Source organism: Lissotriton helveticus, chromosome 9 (assembly GCF_964261635.1).
Source record: "Lissotriton helveticus chromosome 9, aLisHel1.1, whole genome shotgun sequence".
Taxonomy (NCBI): Eukaryota; Metazoa; Chordata; class Amphibia; order Caudata; family Salamandridae; genus Lissotriton; species Lissotriton helveticus.
Genome location: NC_136070.1, coordinates 736,372,957 through 736,398,822, shown reverse-complemented (window position 1 = coordinate 736,398,822; position 25,866 = coordinate 736,372,957). Strand labels below are relative to the sequence as shown.

The 25,866-nt window shown below is 42.2% G+C and overlaps 1 long non-coding RNA gene across 1 annotated transcript; it reads right to left on the bottom strand.

The window, feature by feature from the left end:
- Positions 1-2,186: 2,186 nt before the first annotated feature.
- Positions 2,187-23,637, bottom strand: LOC144781837 (uncharacterized). Its single transcript, XR_013601074.1, has 2 exons — positions 3,130-23,637; positions 2,187-3,050 (listed from the first exon to the last, which is right to left on the bottom strand). It is a non-coding gene; the product is annotated as an uncharacterized LOC144781837 (long non-coding RNA).
- Positions 23,638-25,866: the final 2,229 nt, after the last annotated feature.

Sequence of the window (25,866 nt, the reverse complement as noted above, 5' to 3'; positions counted from 1 at the left end):
TGTAATAACCAGTATCATGGAAAATTTGTATAGCGAATGAATTATATGCAATATATACAATTGACAAAAGAATTTGGTTAATTTTATTGAAATTTATCTTTGAAATTGGTGAAGGTGTAGACACACCAAGTTTATAGTGCGCGCCTAGGGGGGGCTCACCAACCCGCCATAATTCACACTTTGCAGATTGGGCCAAGGGCTACGAAGAGCTGGTCTAATTTTCGAAAAGGCGCAGTGCGTTGAATGTAGAATTTTAAACAACGGTTTAAGTCCAAAGAATGCAGGGAACGCTCTGCAGGAGACCGAGGATTAGGGAAAAAGGTCTTCAGGATGACCGGTTTATTAAAGTGGAAATCGCTTGGAACCTTAGGAATAAATTTTGGATTGGTGCGTAGTGTAACCGCTTCTTTAGAAAACTGAAGAAAAGGAGGTTGGATCGTAAATGCTTGAATGTCACTTACTCACCTGGAGGATTATAATGCAAGTAGAAGAGCAACTTTCCACGCGAGGAATTTTAAGCCCACTGAATGGATGGGCTCGAAAGGAGGTAGGAGGAGCTGAGACAGGACCAAATTTAAGCACCAAGAAGGCGGAGGGCAACGAATGGGTGGAAACATCCGAAAAAGGCCCTTGAAAAACTGTTGGATAATCCGAGAGAAGTATAAAGACGTGGAACCATCATGACGGAAGCGGGAGAGTGCCGCCAAGAAGACTTTAAGAGTGGAATGAGAAAGTCCTGATTTTGCAAGGGACAGGAAAAAAGGCAGAATCTGTTCAGGCTTGGCGATCATTGGATCCAACGCTTTAGCGTGGCACCAGACACAAACGCCTCCACTTCAGTTGATAGGTTTTAATGGTGGATGGAGCGCGAGCGTGAGCCAGCACTTCTCTGCAATCGGCGTCGAAGTTTAGGCTTGCAAACTCATTGTGTTCAGGTTCCAGGCATGTAATTGGAGATACGCCGGATCTGGATGGCAGATTTGCCCCTGCTTCATAGTCAGGAGGTGAGGCAGAGGATGAAGCAGAATTGGAGCGCTCTGAGAAAACAGGAGGAGATCCGTGAACCATGGGCGCCGTGGCCACCTGGGTGCTATTAGGATGACGTAACGGGGTTGCAGCCTCATCCTGTGTAACAGGCGCGGAACTAGAGGGAGCGGAGGGAAAGCGTAGATTAATTCGTTCGACCAATTGATCGAAAATGCATTCCCGCTCGACGTGGGGATGACGACTTGCAAAGCGTTGGCATTTCCTGTTGGTGGCAGTCTCAAAGAGATCCATCTGTGGGTGACCCCACTGACGGAAGATGAACTCTAGAGTTGGTTGGTTGAGTTTCCACTCGTTGTCCGTGAGGGACCTGCTGAGTGAGTCCGCTAGGACATTGGAGACACCCGGCACATTGATCGTTGAGAGATGGACTTGATGGTGAATCGCCCAGCCCCATATTTCTTGTGCTTGTCTGTTCTATGGTACTTTAACTGTATATCTTTATTTCTAATTGATCTATATGTATATATGTATGATTATGTAATTTTTTTATCTATATATGCATATTTTACTGCTATTTTATGTACCGTGGGACTCCCACTTCGACGACAGGGAATATTCAAGCATGTGAATCTATGAAAGACACCCCTAATACTGGAGAATCTTTCTTAAATGGCTTTGCAGGCCTTCCTGAATTAAGGCGAAAAATTACACAAGATAAATATATACACAACTGCTCCAAGGTCCCCGTGCATGGACGTGACTATTCAGCGCTTATGACTATACATGGGAATCCCCTGCGAGAAAGGTCTCATAACAGCAAGTGTTCTTAGGCGAGACCTAAAAATGGGAACAGACTTTGATGCAACACTGTACGACACCGGTGATGTCCAGGGTTGTACCCAATGAGAGGAGCTTTAAACACCATACACTGGTGCAGTAGATAGCAAATTTTCCACATACATTATGGCTCATGGAGACATTTGAAAAGAAACCTCTGTAATTAGAAGTATTTATTGGAAAATAAAATCATTAAAGTCTTTTTCCCCCCGATAAGGGGCCGGAAAAACGAAGAAAACCTTCCTGGAGAAATGTTATATAAAATTCTAGCCATATAAATAATCAAAGAAAAGAAAAACAGCAAAGACACTGCAGGGATTTGAACCCTGTCCTGAAATCCAGGAGTGCCAACCACCAGCATCTTTTGCTTTTTTTTTTTCTTTCAGGCTAAAAGCAAAACCTGAGAGAACTGTATTCTCTCAGGAAAAGAAAACCTGGTTTGATTATCTACTCTAGTCAACCAGCACTGAAGTGATATTAAAAAAAAGCTCTACTTTTGCAGTCAACGTTGCCAGCATTACCAATAGATCCAAATACCTCTATATACAGAAAAAGGCTTCACTCCCGATTAACTGCATTTTCCTAGAACTTAATTGTATAGTCTCTCCTGCGGAAAATAATCTGATCACAAACCTATCATTTAAATCGAGGAAATCCTTGAATTTTCTGGCTGCATAGGATCTGGTCTATTCGGGTGAATGTGTACAACCTGAGAAAGAAAAAAGCCACAAATAGTTGCCCCAAACATCCATGCCCGCCAATAAATACGGTGGTTGTCTATAAGCATGCATCTACAGATTTGCCCTAAATGATAGTCTGAGAAACACGAGTCACTACAGTATAGAAAACTTCACTTAAAGTTAGTTGCTTGCTCAGCATGTCGCATGAACGTCTCTAAAAAGACAACTCACTCAACATAAAACGTTCACAAAAAACAAAAACAAATTGAATTTATATAAGTTACATTTAAAATAAAACTTCATAAAAGGCAAGTGGTCTTTTACTGAGAAATACACTCGTAATGAACCAGGAACTAAATACTGGATGAGCACAGACCCACAAAAACGCGGTCATATGCGCTGCACCAGTTATTTGGACTCACTTAAGAGTAGTGACACCAATGTACATACAGAGGGGCCTAGATCTTGCAGAGTTGATTACCCAAGCAACTATCAGGGATATAAGCTTCCTCCCAAGTCAGGTAAGCTCCAGGTAGGTCCATTGCTCTGAAAAGACAAGTAAACAGATTCAATACCACCCAACCCCTCCCAATCAACAGAAGATTTTTAAGTTTTAATAACATACCACATTCCAATATCCATTAGTAGTTTGTGGCAGATTATAGGCGGTCGTAAGAATCTTGCTAAGCGTAAATACCCAGTCTTTGTCCCTTGTAGCACACTTTGGAAATAACAAACATTGTCTTCGTCTGCAGAAATAAGGATAGTTAGACCACTCCCACCCACAAATTAACTTAATGCACATTAAATCACGCTATTAGGACTGCGAAGTCAGCATTCACATACTTGCAAAATCAACTACTAATGCATTCACAGAGCAGGTGCATACCCATTTCGTCCACAATTCAATGAGGTACCAGTATGACTTGGATAATTTCAAACAAGACTAACCTTTTTCCGCATAACGAGTGACTATTTAGAACCCAAGACACCAAATAGGAACCGAAGTTAAAGCATACGATACAAAATACAGGTAAGCAGACGTGTCGGGGGAGATCCAAGAGCAGACAATGTAGAGAAACAGCAGCTAGTGCGTGGGCATTCGTGGTGATCTTCTCGGATCCTGCACTCTCATTGCTCCAGATCTGAATAATCTGAAACAGTCCACAAGTTATTGCCCCCCCCATTTAAGACCACAATCGCCATCTACATACCTTCAGGTTCTCCTCACCATTCTTTGCATTTTTGATCCAATAACCACTCACCTTCAACTCAAATACCAAGCGTTCCTCTACATGAAATTTGCAACAAGTGACCTGTCAAATATAGTATAGTATAACAAGATCACCGCTTTTGCTAACTTTTCAGTTACAGTGCATAAAATAACCTGGGTCGTCCCCGTAGGTCACTTATTTGACTATTCTCATGAAGTTTAGTGAGAAGGATTAGACTTCCTAAACGGAAGGACCCATGTCCTTCGGCTATATTAAATGTGCCCAGGAAAAAAAGGGGACCTCTTGTAGCAAAAACGTTAAGCTAGAACCAACCAACAGAGCATTACGACCGGTTGTAGGCAGCAGAAATATTGAACTATACTAGAACCGCAGGTTTTTTAAAAGGGGCAGCTGTAATCGAACCACTGCTAGCCTCCAGGAGATGTTGCTTTCAAGCATTTGGTTAGATGCTGATCGGTGAACAGCGATTCTGAAAACTATAGGACCCACCTCATACATTAGTACTATGGAACAGCAATATTCTTGTGGACTCTTATTGATCCCAAAAGAAAACCCTTTCATTATACCCAAGAGCCTTTTAACGATAGAAAAGAAGAGCAGGGCTTTAACTCGGATTAGGGGAAAAAAAAAAAAAAAAAAAAAAAAAACATCGAGGTGGTGGGGGGGGTTCGAATCTTGAATGGGCATGGCTGATTTAATCAAGGGTGGGGCTTAAAAACACCCAAGCTAAAAATCTGTAATGTTCCTCCCGTCTGGCATTTTGCTGTTGCACCCAGATATAGAAAACAGCAAGTAAAATTACACTAACAAGCCAAGGCTATTGGCTTGATCAATGGTTGTTAGCTGCATAAGATAAAGCAGCAACTATAGGATATAGAGAGAAAATGCTTCCATTCAGAAATAATGAGACTAAAACTATAACAAGTCTGAGGTTACAATAAATGGAAGGGTGGTACTGCCAGAGTTAAGATGATTCTATTCAACGATGGTGAGGGCAAAAATTAATGCCCGATTGGAGTCAGTCTCAGCACCTGCTTTTTAGAACTGTTGGTGCGGAGCACTGGTAGGACCAAGCTCACTTAAAGCCCTGCAGAGAAGCATCCAGAAATGCAGGCAATACCATGTAACTTGTATTATGTAAAGCGCTCTGATACCTCGTGTCTAGTTCGCGCTATATAAAACTAAAAAAAAAAAAAAAAGTCAGGGTGGTCGTCGTTTTACCAACTAGCAGTCAACAACTGAATATCCTGAACCATCAGCTTCTTTCAACATGTGAAGATTCAGGGTCTGAAAAGTTCGTAAGAAAAGCAAGGCCCACCACATTCTCCTACAGCTCCCCCACGAGGCAATTCTTTAAACTTAGGACCAACAAATATTTCAAACTTCACCTACCCCAAATACAAAGTCCGGGTACTTGTGCAAGCATTCACAGGACTAAAAAGCCGCAAACCAGTCTGGACTTAAAACCAAGGCCCCAATCGCACACGGCCTCGCTATGCATGGAGTGAAGCTTAGCTTGCTTTCTACAACGAGTCAAATGCAAAATCTGTACATCACGGTTAGTAGCTTCATAATAACCAGAGTTAAAGCGTTCTATCCCCTTCTAGGTCCATTGCCTCGGCATAGCCGTTTTAAGGATTCATCAGTAAAGTCAAGAAGCCAGAAATTGTACACTTTTGCCTTTAACACCTGGGACTACCACTTAGATAAATCAGCAAAGAGGTAGGCGAGGCACTGAAAGCTTAAGCCTGAAGCCTGTCTCGGGCCCAGATAGAGGTCCTGTTGGAACCTCCGAGCTCAAAAGGAGCCGAGCTTTCATGTGCTTTCTCTGCCTGCTCTTCTCACTCTACCCTGGATACTGCATTACTGGCAGAACGTAGGACTGATACTGGTGAAACCAGATTAGAGTGAGCGGACTCAGCATTTTGGGCACATCAATATCTCAATAAGTACTACTCAGCCTTCGAGTGGCGTTCACACTGCATTTAAAAACTTCAGCAAATGAATTAAAGTGGTCAAAATAAAGCCTTAATATCAGGGAAGACATCTAGAGGCTCATTACTGGTTGATTTTTACAAATTGAAATCAGAAACCCGGGAGGCTTCCCCGCTTAAATTGTATTGTACCAGTTGTACATAACTCTTAATATGTACCCTCAGTGCAGTGCTAAAATGAGTCAATGTTAAGGCTTCACATGTTAAAGAAACTTTTTTCATTATGTTGAGACTTTACCACATAACACGTGATTGCTGTAGAATTTACATGGCAACCATTGCCAGGGCTCGGCTCAGTGTGGGGCTTGAAGGTCCGAACGAGACCTTTTGCTTGGCTCACCCTATTATTAGTTGGCTTGTCACCAATCACCATTGCGTTTTCACTATCTGATGCTCCATTGCAGCCAAACCGCTTTCGTTATATGGAGGTACTAGGTAAAAATGTAAACCTCTAATCTATTCCAAAAGTAGACCTTAGTACTAGTCTGAATCCAGTTATCCCACACCCAGTATGCTCCCTTGTTGATATAAACTATCGTAAGGTGCACATTAAGGCAAACGCCGAGTCTTCACCAGTCCTAAAAGCACACAGAACAAAAAGAATCAACTAGAAACTTTCCTGGTTTGATCACCACACTCAAGACTAGTAACCTTAATATGAATAAGGCAAGTGAAGCAACTTTTCCAGAAGCCTGATTTTAATTGTCGTCATACAAGGACAACATTAGCTTTCCGGTGACCACATCAAGAAGTTTCAGTACCGTAAGCGTTTTAAGGGTACCGGTTTTAAGCTGAATGAGCTCTACATTCATCGTTATCCATGTAGCTATATATGGACCCAGCCATACCTCGGCTCAAGTACTCTCGTCTACAACCATGGTAAAGCAGCCATTGATGGCCCGGACCTTAATCTGATCAATAACAAAGTACTACAGGCTCAGGTCCAAGCAAAACACCTACGATACATACGAGAACAAGTTTATTGCTTGGGTGCCGAAGAGCCACATGTATTACGACAAACTAGACAAGGCTGCCTCAGGAGAAAACATTTTAGGGACCTTTTTGTACAATTCCATTTCTATAAACCTAAGGTAACAAACAGTACATAAATAACTACACCATAACGATGAAATAAGATTGGCAAGTGGTTTTTAGGTGTGGACCTAAAAAACACTTTATTTCTTCCTATGACCCTCCACTCCCCCTAACCAAAGGCATACATATTGTTCTAGTCATCAGCTTACCTTGCTAGAACCCGCTTTCGAGGAAAGTTCTAACACATTTTTTTTTTAGGGTTAAAACCCATTGAAGTATGTACATTTCTTCCAGGACACACACTGGTAGTTTAAGCACTTGGAAACTGCTCAGCCTGCATTATTTTCCAAAATGGACCAAAAGTAACCGTGGCAAATTAACCTGTGAGAGAAAGAAAAACTACAAGTTTAACAACCCCGCCTCCCTCCCCGAGCAGACTGAACATACCTGTTAAGAGACTTTGTAGAGTGTAAAATGGAGGGGGGGAAGTTATCACAAACGGTCTCGAAGATCGCAATAGTTTTCTTGGTCAGGTCAGAAGTTGCAGACTTTGCTTCAGACATTCCAATTTTAATAAAGTGCATTCTCGCCCATCAGTGGTTACCATTCATGGTGACTTCTCCGTGTACCGAGTCAAAGTTTAATCTGGAAGAAGGCTATAAACAGAATTGCCCAGACCTTCACAGCAATATACACGGTTGGTTGGAACCTCAAAACCACCCACAACGTAGCACAACTATAAATAACAGGCAACGAGGTATTTACTATCAAGTACACGGGGCTCTCAGGGAACCAAGGCCACGAATTTGAATAAACACTCATCTTTCAAAAAACCTTTTGGTTGCAATCAGAGGAACTCCAAACCAAAGGCTTACTGTCACAGGACAGTTGAAACATTCATCGGGGCATCTGGAATTATGTGGGCTAAGAATTAAATTATGTGGCATGGTCGACTTGCATTATGGGACAAGAATAGGGGAACTTTATGTCAATGCCGTTGCTGCTTTATGTAATTTTAACACAGTTAATACTGCCTGGGTAATGGTTTAATCTCTTGATTACAGCTGAAGGCCTTAAGACAGTAAACAGCAAATGAAATGATACCATTTAATGTATAAAGGATTCTGCCACTGCACGAAGTATGGCACTTATTAGGATTACACTTCTGCTCCCATATGAGCAAGAAACGTTTTGGACTATATCTGTACTTCGTCCAGCTCATGGCGGACTATAGCATATCAGTAAGGGATAACACTGCAGCCATAGACTAGCACAATTCAGGTGTACCCGTGAAAGCTTAATATGCAAACACCCACTCACAACTCAGACCATGTAAAATGGTTTCTGTCTGTAAACTTAACGGCTGAAGATACTACACAAGCTGCCGGTAATGGTAGTAAACAAAAATTGAAGATTGTGAAGGGAATAGATACAAGACCTCAATATGTACCTCTTCCATGCATTTCTACATAGAGTAGCTGTTACTGACAAGCAACACGATACCAATTAAAAAAAACAAAAAAAAAACACAAGACCGTTCAGACTCATCTTCCCGTATTAAACGCCACCATGTGCATCAACCTACGACTATGGGCCGCAGACAGATGATGCACTAGTAGCGCACTCCAAGTAAGTTATACTTAAAGAGTACAGAAGATGGCAATAGAATAGCAGCACTTGTTGGATAGTATTTTGTGCAATTAACACAAGTATTCGTATTCCCCACTTGGGAGGCCATGCAGAAAAGACTAAAGGCGGCCACTTGGGAGGCCATGCAGAAAAGACTAAAGGCGGCCAATTCATCAGATTGATACAAATGGCCACACCCCCACCCCTTAATTCCACTCCAAATGTAGTATCAGCTTGGAGAGCATTCCGGGCACTAACAATTTCGCACTTCAGTTCTCCTCTGCCCTCAAGAACTAGTCCCAGCTATACAGGGTTAGTTTCCTTAATCCCTTATCGCCCCTGAAATCAACGGACTGGGAAAGACAACCGAAATATTTTAAAATCCAGTTATGTGCTTCATGTATACCATTCCACACTAATGTTGAATCACCTAAAGATAGTAACAACCAAGACGCATAAATACAAGTCATATCTTTGCTCAGGGTACTCCCAAAAAGCCAGTACCTGGTATCCAGTTTAAGCTGCAGTTACACTACAGGTTTCCAGATCTAATGTTCTGTGAAAAGACAAGTCAACATGGTTAATACCACCTTCCCCCATCACATCCCATGGCTAACAAACTGCAGGCCAACACTTGTAAGACACAACCATGGCGGATTCAAATAGTTGATTGTCCGAACAGCAACTACAGTAACCGAGCAGGTAAAAAAACAGCATTGAGAGCAAACTAAATTTACCCAAAAGACCTGTGGCTCTTTGCAGCTGTAACTAGAGATCTGAAATGGGGGGCCTTTAATTTTCAGCAGGTGCTGCAGAGGTAGACTCTTCCACCATCTGGATCCAAAGACCACAAAAGGACATACACTTCAAAGGATCAGAGTTATTTTTCCAGTCTCAAATCTGAAAAACAGAGTACAGATTGCGCCCCCTCCAAACAAAAAGCCTTTTAATTTATAAACATATCCTTGCTGAGACACAGAAACAAAGTGGGAGATTAGACTACTATAAAACGGACTCATTTCAAACACTTGCCACTCCACACATTATCTCAAGAACACTCAAAGAACAGATAGTCTTTTCCTTTGAAAAACTAATGATAGTTAACAGGCCCACCCACAAATTATTCGGATACGCTTTAATTCATAAAACAGAACTCCTACGAAGACTGTGTTCATTGGCTTCCAAATCAAACTGCCCACAAGCTTCATAACGAACCTATACGAGCAGGTCAGTGGGCTTACCAGTGCATTTTAATATTAGAGACCTCCCGCCCCACATTTCAATAAAGGTACCCATTTTTCATGGATAATTTAGTATATTAGCAAGACTGTCAATCCTTTTCTGTAGGTTTCAACATTTACAACTAAAATGTCAAGCAGGAACTTAAGTGAAGGCATACCATACAAAACGCAGGGAAGCAGACGTTGTCAGGAAGAGATCCAAGAGCAGAGAAGACGTAGAGAACCCGCTCTAGCTTGTGTGCCTTCGAGGTGGTCTGCCCAGCTCCTGTAGTCCTTGCTCCAGACTTAGGACTATCTGCAAGAGTGCACAATCGTTACTCCCTCACCCCCCCTCCAAATGCTACCCACAACAGCGAACCCGGACCCACTAGATGGATTCCAATATTTCCCTTAGAGTGCACAATCTGCCCCTGCTTCAACACTGGCCTACGAGACACAGAGTTTGTGTAACAACCTGCACTAGATGTGTTGCTAAGGCTCAAAACAACTGATGGCCCGAATCTCAATAAGCCCCACTGATCACAACTGATGGCCCGAATCTCAATAAGCCCCACTGATCAAGAACTTACTAAATGCTACAGCGTTTGGTTCAAGCAACCATCCCACAACCCAGAATATGCTTATTCCGGTTGTGTCCAAGAGCAGAATTCACAACGACAAACTAGACCAGGCTGCCACAGGGGCAAACATTTTCATAGAAACTTTTGTACAACTCAATTTCTAACAACTTCAGGTACGAAACAGTAGACAGCTACACAATTATAATAAAAGAAATGAGACCTTTTACCAGTTCACATTCAGAGCCTTTACGCTCAGACCGCAATGTGGGGACCTCCAAGTACTTAATTTCTTCAATCTGTAAAGCACAGACATGTTTAATATTCTCTCCCCCCACCCCCTTCCAAAGGGCAAACCTTACAAGACACATCAGGGAACATGCTTATTGTTCCAAGTGGCATTAGGGATGCCACATTTATTAAGACGAACTAAACGAGGTTGCCAAAAAAGCAAACAGTTTTCCTTCAAGTAAATTTGTACAATTCTATATACACACAATATAAAGTATTGATGGTACATTCGAAAACTGCACAACTGAAAGAAACTAAATTGGCACACCGCAAAAATTGTGTGGACCTACAAGTACTTGATTGCTTCCATTCTTCAAATCAGTACCTACAGGTCTAATAAATTCCCCCTTAAAGGGGCATAAACTTCTAGTAACCAGCTAACCTTGCTACTAGACCGAACACGCTTTTGAGTAAAGATCTGGCAACTTTTGGGGGGTAAAACCTAGGAAAAGTTAATTTCTACCAGGACACTGGTAAATAATAGGTAATCACTCAGAAACGGTGCAGGAAGCAGGCTTTGCTAGAATAGACCAAAAGTAAACGTGTTACTCAACCTGGAGGAGAGTTAAAAGAAAAGAAAAAAGCTACTTTTAACAACCCTTCTCTTCCCTCCGGAAGCAGATTGAATAGGTCTATATACACACACAACACAAGGCTACTTCGTAAAGAGAAAAATGTAAAAAAAAAACCTAAAAAAACAGTCACCACAAACTGTCTCTGGAGAACCAGATGGAGTTATTGGACATGTCAGACCAGACGTTGCAGAAATGGGCTTCAGGCAAGGCTGCAAGCAGTTTGAGCTTCCGTTTGTAAGAAAGTGAAGTCTGGCACATCAGCTGCTTCCATTCAATTGAGAAGTCTCGGTTGGTAAGAATCAAGCTGGAAAAAAAAAAGCTAGAAACAGAATTGCCTACACATTGTTTTAGCAATGCTATATTGGTTAACGCTCAAAATCACCTATAACGAAGCACAACTAGGAATAACTGAAACGAGGCATCTACTCACAGTAGAGGGAGCTCTCAGGGACGATATGCCACAAATGAGATTCAACGCTCTTCTTTCAAATAACCTGAATGGTTGCTACCATTTGGAACTCCAAACCAAAGACTCACTGTCACAAGCCCATTTTACCATCCACTGGAGATCAAATTATGTGAAAGGACCAATTGCATTATGTGGCAAGAAAAAGCGATTGTATGGCATGATGCAGCACATTCAGCTGAAGCATTTTGTAATATTAACACATTAATACGGTCTGAAAAATGGTTCTCACAAGTACAGTTAAAGACCTAAAGATCGTAATCTGCAACTGAAAGTATATAATGTAGCCTATAGACAGACCTTCTGCCACTGCACAAAGTATGGCACTTTTTGGTATTGAACTTCGGATCCGTTATGGGCAAGCCAAGAAACGTTGTCAATATCTGTATCTTGTCCAGAAGCACATGGCGGAGTGTCAAATCAATAAGGGAATCTGTGGACCGCCACAGAATCGCAAAATTCAAGTGAACCTGCATAAGCAAAAAATGTATACACAACACACCACTCGACTTCTGCCTGTACACTTACAAATATCCAAAAGTATACCACATAAACGGATTGTACCAGTAAAAATCCAAGAGTGTGTGGAGGGTATAGATACAATGAGACGTTAGGATGTAACCATGACCAGTTATTAGAGTACAGTAACTGTTGGTCTGCAAATAATCTTTAGAGCGCAAAAACGTTGACCCCCCACCCACAAAAGTGCAACATAGCATTTTTTCACGATAAACAAATGGGTAACGAAGACATGGTCCCCCATACAAACATGATTAAGAAAGGAGTACTATGCTTCACCATCTGAGTTTAGCTAAAGATTCTGCTGCTACTCTTACACTTGGGAGTTTTTAAAATTATCCCACGAGAGCTGTAAATTCAATTAAGTAAAAGGGCAAAATGAAACTGCTCAAGAAAAGTAGACGCCTACCCCAAAAACCCAAGTGCAATAAGAGGCAGCTACATCAGACACCGTTAGGCTAATCTCCCTTATGTTTACATTCTATCAGAGCGCTTTAAAACCGAAAAGCCCAATTATGCCTCCGATATGCTTAGTACCTCTTGAAAATACTTATTTCACTTAGATTTCTTTATCCATAACTCTTTCCAACCAGACTTTCAGCTTGCAGTTGGTAGGCCGTGTGAAGGTTCCACCAGCTCCATTCTTCTAAGCAATTCAGTTGTCATCTTTAAGGTCTAGAAAAGTCTAAAATAGGAGAGTTACACCCCCCCCCCCCCCAACAGTTCTATATATAGAAAACTCATTAAAAAATGACACGCTTGACCAGGGTAAGGGGGTAAACAGTGGTATATACACACACACGTTAAGGTTTCCACACGTAACAATCTAAAAGTGCCGTAGTTTACCAGACATTCCTACATTCAACTAGATGATAAATATGACATTCCTCAACGTTTACCTTCAACATTGCCAGCATCGCAAATAGCTTGAACTCACTCGACAGAGAAAAGGATTCGCTCCCCTTTCGATTAACTGCCTGCCCCACCAATTTGGACCGTTGCTCCTGAAGCCTAATCCGACTAGCAAACTACTTATATCGCTAAGAACGCATTAACCTTCTGGCTGCTCACTGTCTACTTGGGTGAAGGTATAACCTGGAAAGAAAATTCTTGTTACCCAAACGCCGTTGCCCAACAATAAATACGGAGGCTGTCTATCGGGATGTATCCATTTCCTCGTTTACTAGATAATGTGAGGTAGTCCTACAAACGCACTATTCATTACTACGAAGGGTCGGGTCACCTATGGTTGGTTAGTTGCTCAACCTGTTAAGACTACACCTCAAAAATCGCTCCCCATCTGGAGTTTCCATGCTCAATTTCAGGTTGAATTTCGACTTAAATAAGCCCCATTCAAATATTTAAGGAGGAATTTTCGGAAAAGAGGTTATCAATGAGAATGGACAGTCTAAGCGGTTGGGGGGGGGGGGGGGGGGGGAGAAGCGGTCACGTGGTTTATACATCATTCCACACTAGTGTCAACTCACCTAAGAGGTAGCACCTGGGGACATATCTAGGTCTTACATGTTGCTCAGTGGATATTTCCCAAGCAGGTGCCTGGGCTACTTTCCTTCCAAGACAGATCAAGCTGCAGTCTACAGGTCTCCACCCCTAAAGCTCTGTGAAAAAGCAAGTCTACTTAAGTTATATACTCTCAACCCACCTCCCCCGTGACTATCAAATACTGCAGGCAAACAGATTCACTACAGTCCTGGAGGATTTAATACTTCCCTTAACTACTTGTGCAGCAGTCAAGGCGGTAAAACAAAAGCATGGAGAATAAACTCATTTTACCCAAAAGATCGGTGTTCCTTTGCAGCAGCAGCAACACTAGAGAACTGCAGAGGCTCAGACAGGGTAAGCAGATGTTGCCGAGATCGACTCTCCTACCTCCTGATCCAAAGATTGCAAAAGGACACACCTCAAAGGATTCGAGTTATTGCTGCAGTCTAAAATCTGTAAAAATGAGACTATAAATTGCCCCCACGCCCCCCCCCCAAAGAAAAAAACACTACTAAAGCGTTTCAAATTAGAACCATACCTTGCGGAGACAAATATGAAGTGGGTGATTACTGATCCTTCTATGTAACTCAATCAGTTCAAGCACTTGGGACACGGGACATTACTTCCGAAGATTGCTTATTGAGAACAAATAGTATTTCACCTGCAGAAATAGTGAAAGTTAATACCAAACTCCACCCCCCCCCCCCCCCAACTGAAGATGGTGTTCATTGGCTTCCAAATTCAACAGCCCACAGAGCTTCAGAACAAACCGATACGAGCAGGTCAGTGGGCTTACAAGTGCATTTTAATAGTACAGCCCCCCCAACAACTCATTAAGTGTACCCATATCTCATGGCCAATTTAGTATATTTGCAAGAACTATTGTCATTCCTTTTCTGTATAAGGATTCGACATATACAACTAAGGTGCCAAGCAGGAACTTAAGTCAAGGCATACCATACAAAAAGCAGGGAAGCAGACGTTGTCAGGAAGAGATCCAAGAGTAGAGACGACCTAGAGAACCAGCTCTAGTTTGTGTGCCTTCGAGGTGGTCTGCCCAGCTCCTGCAGTCCTTGTCCCGGTTTAGGAGCATCTGCAAGAGTGCACAATAGTTACTACCTCACGACCCCCCCCCCCAAAAAATGCTGCCCACAAAAGTGAACCCGGACCCACTGATTGATTCCAATATTTCCCTTAGGGTGCACAATCTGCCCCTGCTTCAACACTGGCCTACGAGACACCTAGCAGAGTTTGTGTAACAAGGTGTGGCCATGGCTAAAAACTAAAAGTTTACGGGATACGCACAACATAATGGGTAGCAGGTTATGCATTACACGAACTATATCCACCAACTGAGTTGCTGCTCCTTTTCTCGTGCCTCCTAAAAAACTATTTTATTCCAGTATTTTTACTTCAGTATTTGCCCATCCCCTTCCCTTCTAGGTCCATTGCCGCACCATAATCATTTAAATAAAGGATCTGGCCGTAAAAACAAGAAGCCTGAAACAATACACATTTGCTTCATCACTTGGGCCCTTTCACTTAATGAATTCATCATTGAGCAAAACAGTCTGGTGCAACCAAACAGCCATTTAGTCAAAACATGCTGCACTTAACTACTGTAGCCCAAACCCAGTTTCCCCTCATACAAACTACCAGCCTGGTCAGTTGTTGAAATAACCGGTTTTGTAAGGTGCGCTCGAGTGTGTGGACCCTCCATTTAAAGCACACACAAGTCTTGCCAAGTTCTAAAATTAAAGCAGACCAATATAAAAAGGCACTAGAAAGTTGTGCACACATATATACACACACAACACACACACCAAATAACTTCTGCCTGTACACTTCCAAATTACCAAAAGTATACCACACAAACTGCTTTTAACAGTAAAAATCCAAGTGTGGAGGGTATAGATACAATGAGACGTTAGGATGTAACCATGGCCTATTAATGTCTAATTACAGTAACGGTTTGTCTGCAAATAATCTGAAGAGCGCAAACACGTTGACCCCACCCACTAAAGTGCAACATAGCATTTTTTCACGAGAAACAAATGGGTAACGAAGACATGCTCCCCCATACATACATGATTAAGAAAGGAGTACTATGCTTCACCATCTGAGTTTGGTTAAAGATTCTGCTGGGCTACTCTTACACTGGGAGTTTAAATTATCCCACGAGAGCTGTAAATGCAATAAGTAAAAGGGCAAAATGAAACTGCTCAAGAATAGTAGACGCCTACCCCAAAAACCCAAGTGCAATAAGAGGCAGCTACATCAGACACCGTTAGGCTAATCTCCCTTATGTTTACATTTTATCAGAGCGCTTTAAAACCGAAAAGCCCAATTATGCCTCTGATACGCTTAGTACCTCTTGAAAATACTTATTTCACTTCGACTTTCAGCTTGCAGTTGGTAGGCCGTGTGAAGGTTCCACCAGTTTCATTCTTCTAAGCAATTCAGTTGTGTCATCTTTATGGTCTAGAAAAGTCTAAAATAGGAGAGTTACACCCCCCCCCCCAAACAGTTCTATATATATATATAGAAAAAAAAAATGACATGCTTTACCATGGTAGGGGGGTGAACAGTGGTACATACATACACCCGTTAAGGTTTCCACACGTAACACAATCTAAAAGTGCCATAGTTTACCACAGACATTCCTACATTCAACTAGATGATAAATATGACATTGCTTAACTTTTACCTTCAACATTGTCAGCATCGCAAATAGCTTGAACTCACTCGACAGAGAAAATAATTCGCTCCCCTTTCGATTAACTGCCTTCGCCACCAATTTGGACCGTTGCTCCTGAAGTCTAATCCGACTAGCAAACTACTTATATCGTCAAGAAAAGCATTCATCTTCTGGCTGCTCATTGTCTACTCGGGTGAAGTTATAACCTGGAAAGAAAATCCATTTCCTCGTTTACTAGATACTGCGAGTTAGTCCGAGAAACGCACTTTTCATTACTAGGAAGGGTCGGATCGGATCACCTATGGTTAGTTAGTTGCGCAGCCTGTTCGACTACACCTCGAAAGGCGCTCGCCGTCTGGAAGTTTCCATGCGCAATTTCAGGTTGAATTTAGACTTAAAAAAGTCCCATACAAATATTTAAGGAGGAATTTTCAGAAAATATGTGCTCAATGAAAATGGAACAGTATAAGCAGTTGGGGGGGGGGGGTAGGAGAAGATGCAGTCACGTGGTTAATACATTCCACACCAGTGTCAACTCACCCAAGTAGTAGCACACCTAGGGACAAATCTAGGTCTACCATGTTGCTCTGTGGATATTTTCCAAGACGGTGCCTGGGCTATTTTCCTTCCAAGACAGATCTAGCTGCAGTCTACAGGTCTCCACCCCTAAAGCGCTGTGAAAAGACAAGTCTACTTAAGTTATATACTCCCAACCCACCTCCCCCGTGAGGCAAACAGATTCGCTACAATTCTGGTGAATTCAACTAATATTTTCCTTAACTACTTGTGCAGCAGTCGAGGCATGCAGAACAAACTCATTTTACCCAAAAGAACGGTGTTTCTTTGCAGCAGCAGCAACACTAGAGACCTGCAGAGGCTCAGACCGGGTAAGCAGATGTTGCCGAGGCCGACTCTCCCACCTCCTGGTCCAAAGATTGCAAAAAGGACACCTCAAAGGATTCGAGTTATTTCTTCAGTCTAAAATCTGTAAAAATGAGACTATAAATTGCCCCCGCCCCACCCAAAAAAAACACAACTAAAGCGTTTCAAATTACAACCATACCTTGATGAGACAAATATGAAGTGGGAGATTCCTGATCCTTCTATGTAACTCAATCAGTTCAAGCACTTGGGACACGGCACATTACTTCGAAAGACTGCTTATTGAGAACAGATAGTATTTCACCTGCAGACATAGTGATAGTTAATACCACCCACAACTGAAGATAGCGTTTATTGGCTTCCAAATCCAACTGCCCACAGAGCTTCATAAAAAACCAATACCAGCAGGTCAGTGGGCTTACCAGTGCATTTTAATATTACAGACCCCCACCAACAATTCAGTAAGTGTACCCATATTTCATGGCCAATTTAGTATATTAGCAAGACTATTGCCATTCCTTTTCTGTAGAAGGATTGACATATACAACTAAGGTGCCCTGCAGGAACTTAAGTCAAGGCATACCATACAAAAAGCAGGGAAGCAGACGTGGTCAGGTAGAGATCCAAGAGTGGAGACGACGTAGAGAACCAGCTCTACGTTGTGTGCCTTCGAGGTGGTCTGCCCAGCTCCAGCAGTCCTTGCTCCCGATTTAGGACCATCTGCAAGAGTGCACAATAGTTACTCCATCACCCCCCCCCCAAATGCTGCCCACAAAAGCGAACCCGGATCCACAAGATGGATTCCAATATTTGCCTTAGGGTGCACAATCTGCCCCTGCTTCAACACTGGCCTACGAGCCACCTAGCAGTGTTTGTGTAACAAGGTGTGGCCATGGCTCAAAACTAGAAGTTTACGGGATACGTACAACAAAATGGGTAGCAGGTTATGCATTACACCAACTGAGTTGCAGCTCCTTTTCTAGTTCCTCCTAAAAAGCTATACAATTCCAATCCCTTTACTTCAGTATATGCCTTTCCCTAGGTGGTACAAAATAAAATAAAAAAATGTCCCAAACATTCCTGCGTCAGGCAAACGCCCTGCTGACACTGGATCAAATGATGCGGTGTGCAAACAATCTAAACCTACTATAAACACACTGCATCGGTAAGCAAAACAAGTCAAGTTTGCGATGCAGTCCTAGAGAAAACACAAGCAGTATCACCTGCTTACGTTTCTAAACCACCATCAACGGTCTAAAAGGTCAACTTTTAACCGAGACTGCAGTCATAATGCGGTAAAATCCAGCACTAAACGTTTAACCGACTTTGCTGGCTTTTCAGTTACACTGCATCAAATAACCTCAACCTCCTATATGGTCTGGTATCTCACTATTGCTTTGAATTTAATGATTCGCATTCATAAGAGACTTTACTCCTCATATGTTCTATTAGCTTTATTCAGAAAATGGCAGACATTAGAAAAAAATTAACCAAGCAAAAATGGGGTATTAACATGTGAAGGCTGAAGAACTAGTTTAATGTATTTTAATGTGTTCTGTCCTTTAAGGACGTTCTCAAACTAACCACGGCTACCCTAGCAAATTCGGTTGAATTTTAGACAGCATTCTACTTGATAACTAAGAAATCATGATTCTGGAAACCATTAGACCCACCCCAAAATAAGTTTCACGGTGCAACATTCTCGTGGACCTTTACTGCCCTCACGAGAAGCTGGTAAATCATCCCTATAAGAAAAATGATCAAGACAACAGAGGCACCTTGAAATATAGGAACCCCATTCAGGACATTAAGTCACCACCCCCCAGGCAGAACTAAGTCCCCATTCAATACAGAGCGTTTAGGCAAAATCCTCTAACCATGCACGTCTGGGTGGTCGTCGTTCCACCACTTAGCAGCCAACACAACTGGATATCGGGAATCCATCAGGTCCATGCAGCATTTGAAGATTCAAGGTCTGAAAAAGTCTGAAGAGAAGGTGAAATCCCGGGCCCCACCCACCACGCTCTCAACCCCTCTCAAGGGAGTCAATTCTTTAACTTGGGACTAAAATATTTCAAGTCACCATCAAAAAGGGGAGCCACAAAAGTGGTTTGAAGTTCAAACCATGGCCAAACCGAACATGGCGTCACTATGTATTAATGTGGCACACATGCTTACTTTCTACGTCTACTAATGCAGCATCTGTACAATACGGTTAGTGACGCGAAGTCTGTCTGGTGCGGTCAAATAACTACCTAAAATGCATTGAAACTAGACTCAGTTACTCTAGGTCTAGTCTATACCCAGTTTCCCCTCCCAGTACGAACTTTTTTTTTAAATAAGCTGCATTTAAGAGGCACGTGTTTGTAACCTTCAATAAAAACACCAGTTGCAAAATTAGACCACAAACCAATATAAAAGGACAACTAGAAAGATCTTATCTACTAGCTCAGCTGCCTTAAAAGTTATGACAAACAACCTAAATTAGAATACTACAAGAGCCAGAAACTACTCCACAGGCTCCTAAACGTTGGTATTTAATTGTATATCACCCAAGGAAAACAAACTTTACAGTAGGTGGAGGCAAGGTCGCTTCATGTTGTCGAGCAGTCTGTAGCGTATAATACATGTAACCCATAATAAATTAAAAAACACCATGAAACACCAGTCCAAACCAGTGTTAAGTGAATCTGCTGAATGAATACTGAGCAGAAGCACCGTAGCCTGGTTTTATATGAACCCAGGTGTTAATCATCTCAGCAAGTACGATGGTCTACGAAACTGGAAATCAGTGGGTCAAATGGAAACGCCCCCTTTCTCAACCAACCTCAATTACCCAGACCTTGCTAAGTACTACATGATCGAGTCCAAAGTTCCACCTAGGATGCATCTCAGATAACATGCTTATTTCAAGTGTCAAGGAGGAGATATCGTCAACACAAAATTAAGCAAGGTTTCAACAGAAACAAACCTTTTCTTTTAGGGAGAATTCTACTTCTGCAACCTCAAGTTCCTAAAATTCTATGTAACAAATGCACAATCATAGCCGCAGAAATGGACTGCTTAGTACCCGTTACAGAGGATTACATTCGGATTCTTTCTGCACAGACCAAAATAAAGCTGATGATCTTAAAGCCCTTTTTCTTCAAATCTGCAAGGTGTAAAACATTTTCAATAAACTCCACCCACCCCAAAACTGCATACATTCCTCCAATAAGCTACGTAAAAAAAAAAACTTTATGGAAGAATTCTAGCCAAGCAGATTAACAAAATGTATGAACAATGCTAATTCAGAGCAAGTTAAATGATTCATCTTCTCTCTCCCACTAATACCTAATATGCCTATTAAAGAAACATGGGCTACTACCTTCGTGGAGTGCAAAGTATCATCACAAACTATCTTTCAAACGGAGTTTCTGGTCGGATCAAACTTGACAAGTTGCAGTGTGGGCTTCAGGGAAAGCAGCAAACGGGTTTCAGCGCTTCTATTTCCGAGACCGTGAAGTAAAGGCCTGCCCAGGACTCCTTTCCCTCGGTCACTTTTCCGTCGACACCAGTCAAAATGTATGTAATCTGTAAGGCTAAAAACAGGATTGCCCAAACACCTTGACATCAATACACTATATATTGGGTGTATGCTCGAAACCGCTCCTGACGCAGTGGTTAGAACTAAAAAAAAAATACGAATTTACTTATCGGAACATGGGCCTTTCAGAGGACAAATCACCATGGTGGAACGTTCACCCTTCTAAAAATCGTGCGGTTCCAACTCAGTTACTCGAAGAGTCACTGCCCAATAAGACCGCTTCAAAGCAACCACCGGGGCCACTGTCATTACGCAGTGATGGGGCGAGTGAGATTAATTTAACTACAGAATATTCTGCAACAGCATTTCGTTTCCCCCCCACCCCCAATTGCAACAGTACTGTCCGGGCAACTGTTCCATACCCACAGGTCAGTGCCCGAATAAAGCAATCGGCAAATTAAGTGTGACCAGTTAACGTATAAACTGGTTCTGCCCACTGTGGTCTTATCCTTTGAACCACTAACTGATTTGTTGCGTTTTCATTTACACAGCAAGCAGAGTGTATTGTAATGCCAATGCATCAAATCCACAGCGTCTATATAACCTCGTAATCCCAGTGGCCCGGTATAGGTCAGATATAACCAGATTGTTTCCAGTAAACTTTTATATCCAATGCATACCACACAGAAGCTGCTTGCGATGGTATAGAGGGGGTTAATACAATAAGGCGTGATCCGTGCATTTTTCTACATACTGTCGCTGGACCTAGTCTGTACACCTAAAAAAAAAAAAAAAAAAAAAAAAACGCAGAGAGCAAGTCAATTAAACCGCCCACTCCCCCAAAAAATAAACTGGCAGATTTTCAATCCTTCCTAGAAGTAATTCCATAATCGCGGCCAACACTAACTACACGACACACCGCAGATGACGGATTACTTAGCACCATAAGTAAGTTTGCCGTCTCCGTAATTAAACCGGCAAGTTAATGAAGGAGTTTACACAGGCATTCATATTGCCAAACGTTGGGACCTCTTGCAGAGAAGAGCAACGATATAGTCAGTTCATTATAAGTACCACCCCCCCCCCCAAAAAAAAAGGCGGCGGTAGTTTTGGCCTCTTCAGAGCTATCAAAAAAGGGTCTTGAAACAGTTTCCAAAATTCACGTAAAATCGCGAGTCAAGTTCTGATTCTGTTGCGTTTTGACTACGGCAATCCGCTTTATTCAGAAGCACCGAGTCAGGGACTAAAAAAACACCTTTAAATTATTCAGAAAGCTGCAGCCTGGATACTGTCGAGTATTCCAAAAACCAGTCAGGGTGCACTCACAACTCTTCACTGGCTGCCCATAATTAGTAGGGTACAATTTCCTGACTTTCAAGAAAAAAAATAAGGTATCTTCACTATTGCCATCATCATCAGCACCATGTCCGATACAACTGTACAAATAAAGTCCATATGTCTGCCCGGGTGAAAGTTTACAATCTGAATAAAAAAAGCTTAATAGTTGCACCAAACAGATCCATACCTACCAATAAATACCAGTGACTGCCATACTAGGAATGGAAATATCAGGTAATGGTAGACCAACCAAGTAACCACGCGCACAGAAATGTGCTTAATCTGAATTAAGCATAAAAAATAAAAAAGTGGGCATTTGCAAAAAATCCTCTCGATGAACCAGGAATAAAACATTTTAAATACCACAAGCTCACATTGGGAAAAACTATTCAAATAGAGAAAATGCGTCATATTAGCTTCAGGTCGTACACACCATTCAACTCACCTCACGAGTAGAGAGGTTGCATAGTGGATATTAGCCAAGCAACTACCATATATTCCTGCCAAGTCAGGCAATCTCCTGCCACATTAAGTTTCGTTCCCAGGTCCATATCTCTGACACAAATATAAAATACTTTATAAAACCCCGTGGAGACACTGGACCTACCACCACCAACACAAGTGCATTTATTAACCTGTGAAAATAACCGCACAGTCATAGCAGGCATTAAAAGGGGGTGCGATACGAACTACCGAAGCTTAGGTTCGTCGTTAAGACACATTAAATGCACTGCAAGACATGCGCAATGTGGCTAATGCTTCTATCCAAAGTAACTGGCATCCCCTTATACGTTAAACCACGTTTTAATGGTAAAACGAAACAGACCACAAGGAGATGGGCAGAGTGGGGTGGGGCCATGATGATAATGAAGATCCGCGATGGCCCGACAGTGGAAGACCAAGGCTGCGACAGCTGAAGCGGGTTCACTGGACTGCGGCTGCTCCAGGTGCGGGATGGGCGGTACCTGCAAGAGTCTGCACATAATGGTTACAAGTCACCCCCCCCCCCACACACACACACACACGCTAAGGGTTCTACCTGGAATCGAGTCAACAGACCACTCGGTCGATCAATAAAAACGCCAATTATCGCCCGCTCACACTATCAGCAACGCCAAGTAGCGGACTCAGACGGTAGACGTTGAAAGTTGCGGGCATTCGTACGGGGTCGCAATGCGACCCACGGAAGCAATCAGGAACCCGGGGGGTGGTGGAGAACCGGCCTCGCCCATAGACACTGTTTATTGCGCTCAAGTCGCAAATGACCCCAGTATGCCACAAAACCAAGACACCAACCGCCCATATCTCGAAAAACCTTCATCCTTCGTATCTCGTCTTTCTCCCTCTGCGGCCGCTACCGCCCAGATCCTACTCCTCTTGCCCTTTTAGTCGCTCCAGTTCGCATCCTTATCTCTAGGTTCAACTACTTTCATTCGACTTTAAATAAATGTCATAACCTTTTGGACTCCACCCACCCCTTCCGAAATTTCCGACGTACCAGGCTTAAAGCAATTAAAAAATATCAGCGGATCGCCATGGACACACGCAACCAAATATAAGAACGTGCCTCTCCTAAACTAAAAAAATATACATTTTTCTATCCAACCATGCCTAGCGCCAGCTCACTCCCGCCTACCAGTCTGTTCTGTCAACATGTTTACGCTTGGGAGATTTTATACGGTTGGTGACGTAGGGCTCAATCACACACATATCCTTCCGCCACTGCGTCACAGTGGAAAGTAGGTCACACCTTTTTATTACCAAAAAATGCTTTAGAAAAAGTATTGTCAGGGCTGTAAAGCGAACAGTTTAAGGTCGGCCTTCCACCATTATTTAAAAGTCGAAACTTCCAGCAACGCCACTCAAATATATTAAAAATAAAGTAACAAGTAATACTGCGTTTACAGACGTCGTTGCGAGAGTTCACATCATATCTTTCTGAAACGTGAGTGTTTCTATTCGGACAAGTTCGAGCTCGAAGTTTGACAATCTGACAAACTGCTACTATTGAGAGAGAAAAACAGAGCCTCGCCTCTCAGGCGGAATGATATGCTACGTAACCCAACGAACTCTTCACCGCCCCTGGTAGAACTTTCCAACCGTTTCTATCCGGATGTTGAACCGCTTTCTGCGCAGTTGATAAACAACAAGAGATAAACGCATGCGCTGAATGGAAGACTGACTCGACGTTAAGCAATTAACAGGAGGGGCGGGCTTTGGCGAATACTCGACGGTCGAATGCGATTTTTCTCTGTTGTGTCGTGCGCTTTTCCTTTTCCATGACATTGAAATGAGCTTCGATATGCAATACCCGTGATCTTTTTAATATAAAAGCGAGAGTGCTATTTGTGTACTCAGAGCTGCTTAGGTTTCAGACTGCCATGTGTGACATTTTCATAATTTCAATGTAATTATTATGAGTGACATTTCAACAACTATGAGTGACACTTTCTCCCGAGCAAGATCAAGCAATGAAAACGAGGAAAGCATAAATATTAGAAATTACACCAGAGAGTGAAGCTGAGACACGCATAGCTGCCAAGGTTTCAGTGTGCCACGTGTGACATAAATTAAGTGTAATTATGAGTGACATTTCAACAATTGTGAGTGACACTTTCTCGCAACCAAAATCAAGCAATGACAACCAGGAAAACATATAAATATCAGCTGTTACACCCATTTGAGTATCAAGACGTTCTAAGAAGATGTTAAAACTGCTAGAAAGTACCAGAAAATGAAGCACCTTAGTTCTCTTCTAAGCTGATCCTACTGTTAAACAAAACGAGGACTCAGATCTGCACCACTCATTGACAGTGCGCGCCGCGCCACTGCAAATAAAATAATGTTTCTGTAAATTTTAGCGGTCAGTTAATGTAATACGGTCAGATTATCTATTGCAAAAACCGGCGCAGTGTGCTTACCACTTGCTGACCTCGAGTACAGATAATAAATAATGACTGCTATAGTGGGGGATAGAAAGAGGCTGATTTGTTTTCTAGATTTGGTCTCCTCACATGAAAGCACACATCATCGCTCGCTGGGGAACGAAATGTGCCGACTCCACTACTGAAATTTTCAGCAGGTGTTCGCCATGCCCCCATAGCTGCCAAGGTTTCAGATTGCCATGTGTGACATTTTCATAAATTAAGTGTAATTTTCAGCAGGTGTTCTTTAATTTCTTGTTTTGCTCTGACAAACGTAAAATAACAAACTTTATCTAATCATTTCCTTGACTGCTCGGCCACAACAAATCTGGCCAATAAAATGACCAAAGGGACATCACTTTTATTTAAGAGCACAGTTTTATGAGTTAACAGTTTATAAATTCACTTACTTGGATTTGAGGCAGGCGACGAACGAAGACAGTACCAGGTGCCTCCCCCCGGGCTGGTACAGGCTCTCACAGCTGCGGTGCAGGTGATGGAGCAAGGAGGAGAAACAACATTTTGTGTACCCCTTGTGAAGTCATACTTCAATACCAATAATATGAACTAATGGAATGACGTATGAAACTAATCAATCTAGAGTAAAAACTGCACCTACACAAGTACACATGGGAATTAACTTTGCTTATGTTGCAATAATAATTAACTAATTATGTGATCTTGTTGTGTCCTAAACTAATAAGCAGCTTTGAAATAATAAAATGCAGTATAAATGTACTTTTGTTTACGTATTTGTGGCAGAATCCGTAGGATAAGTATTTTTTTTTGTTGAAAATTTCTTTATTTGCGAATAAAGTCACTGCACAGTTTACAATCAAACAAATAATATATCTCTGCATCGCGACATACATCTCAGAACGCATTGCAACAGTTAAATTTTCCATTTTCTGTGTGTAATAACCACCCTCAACACCCTAATCCCTCCCCC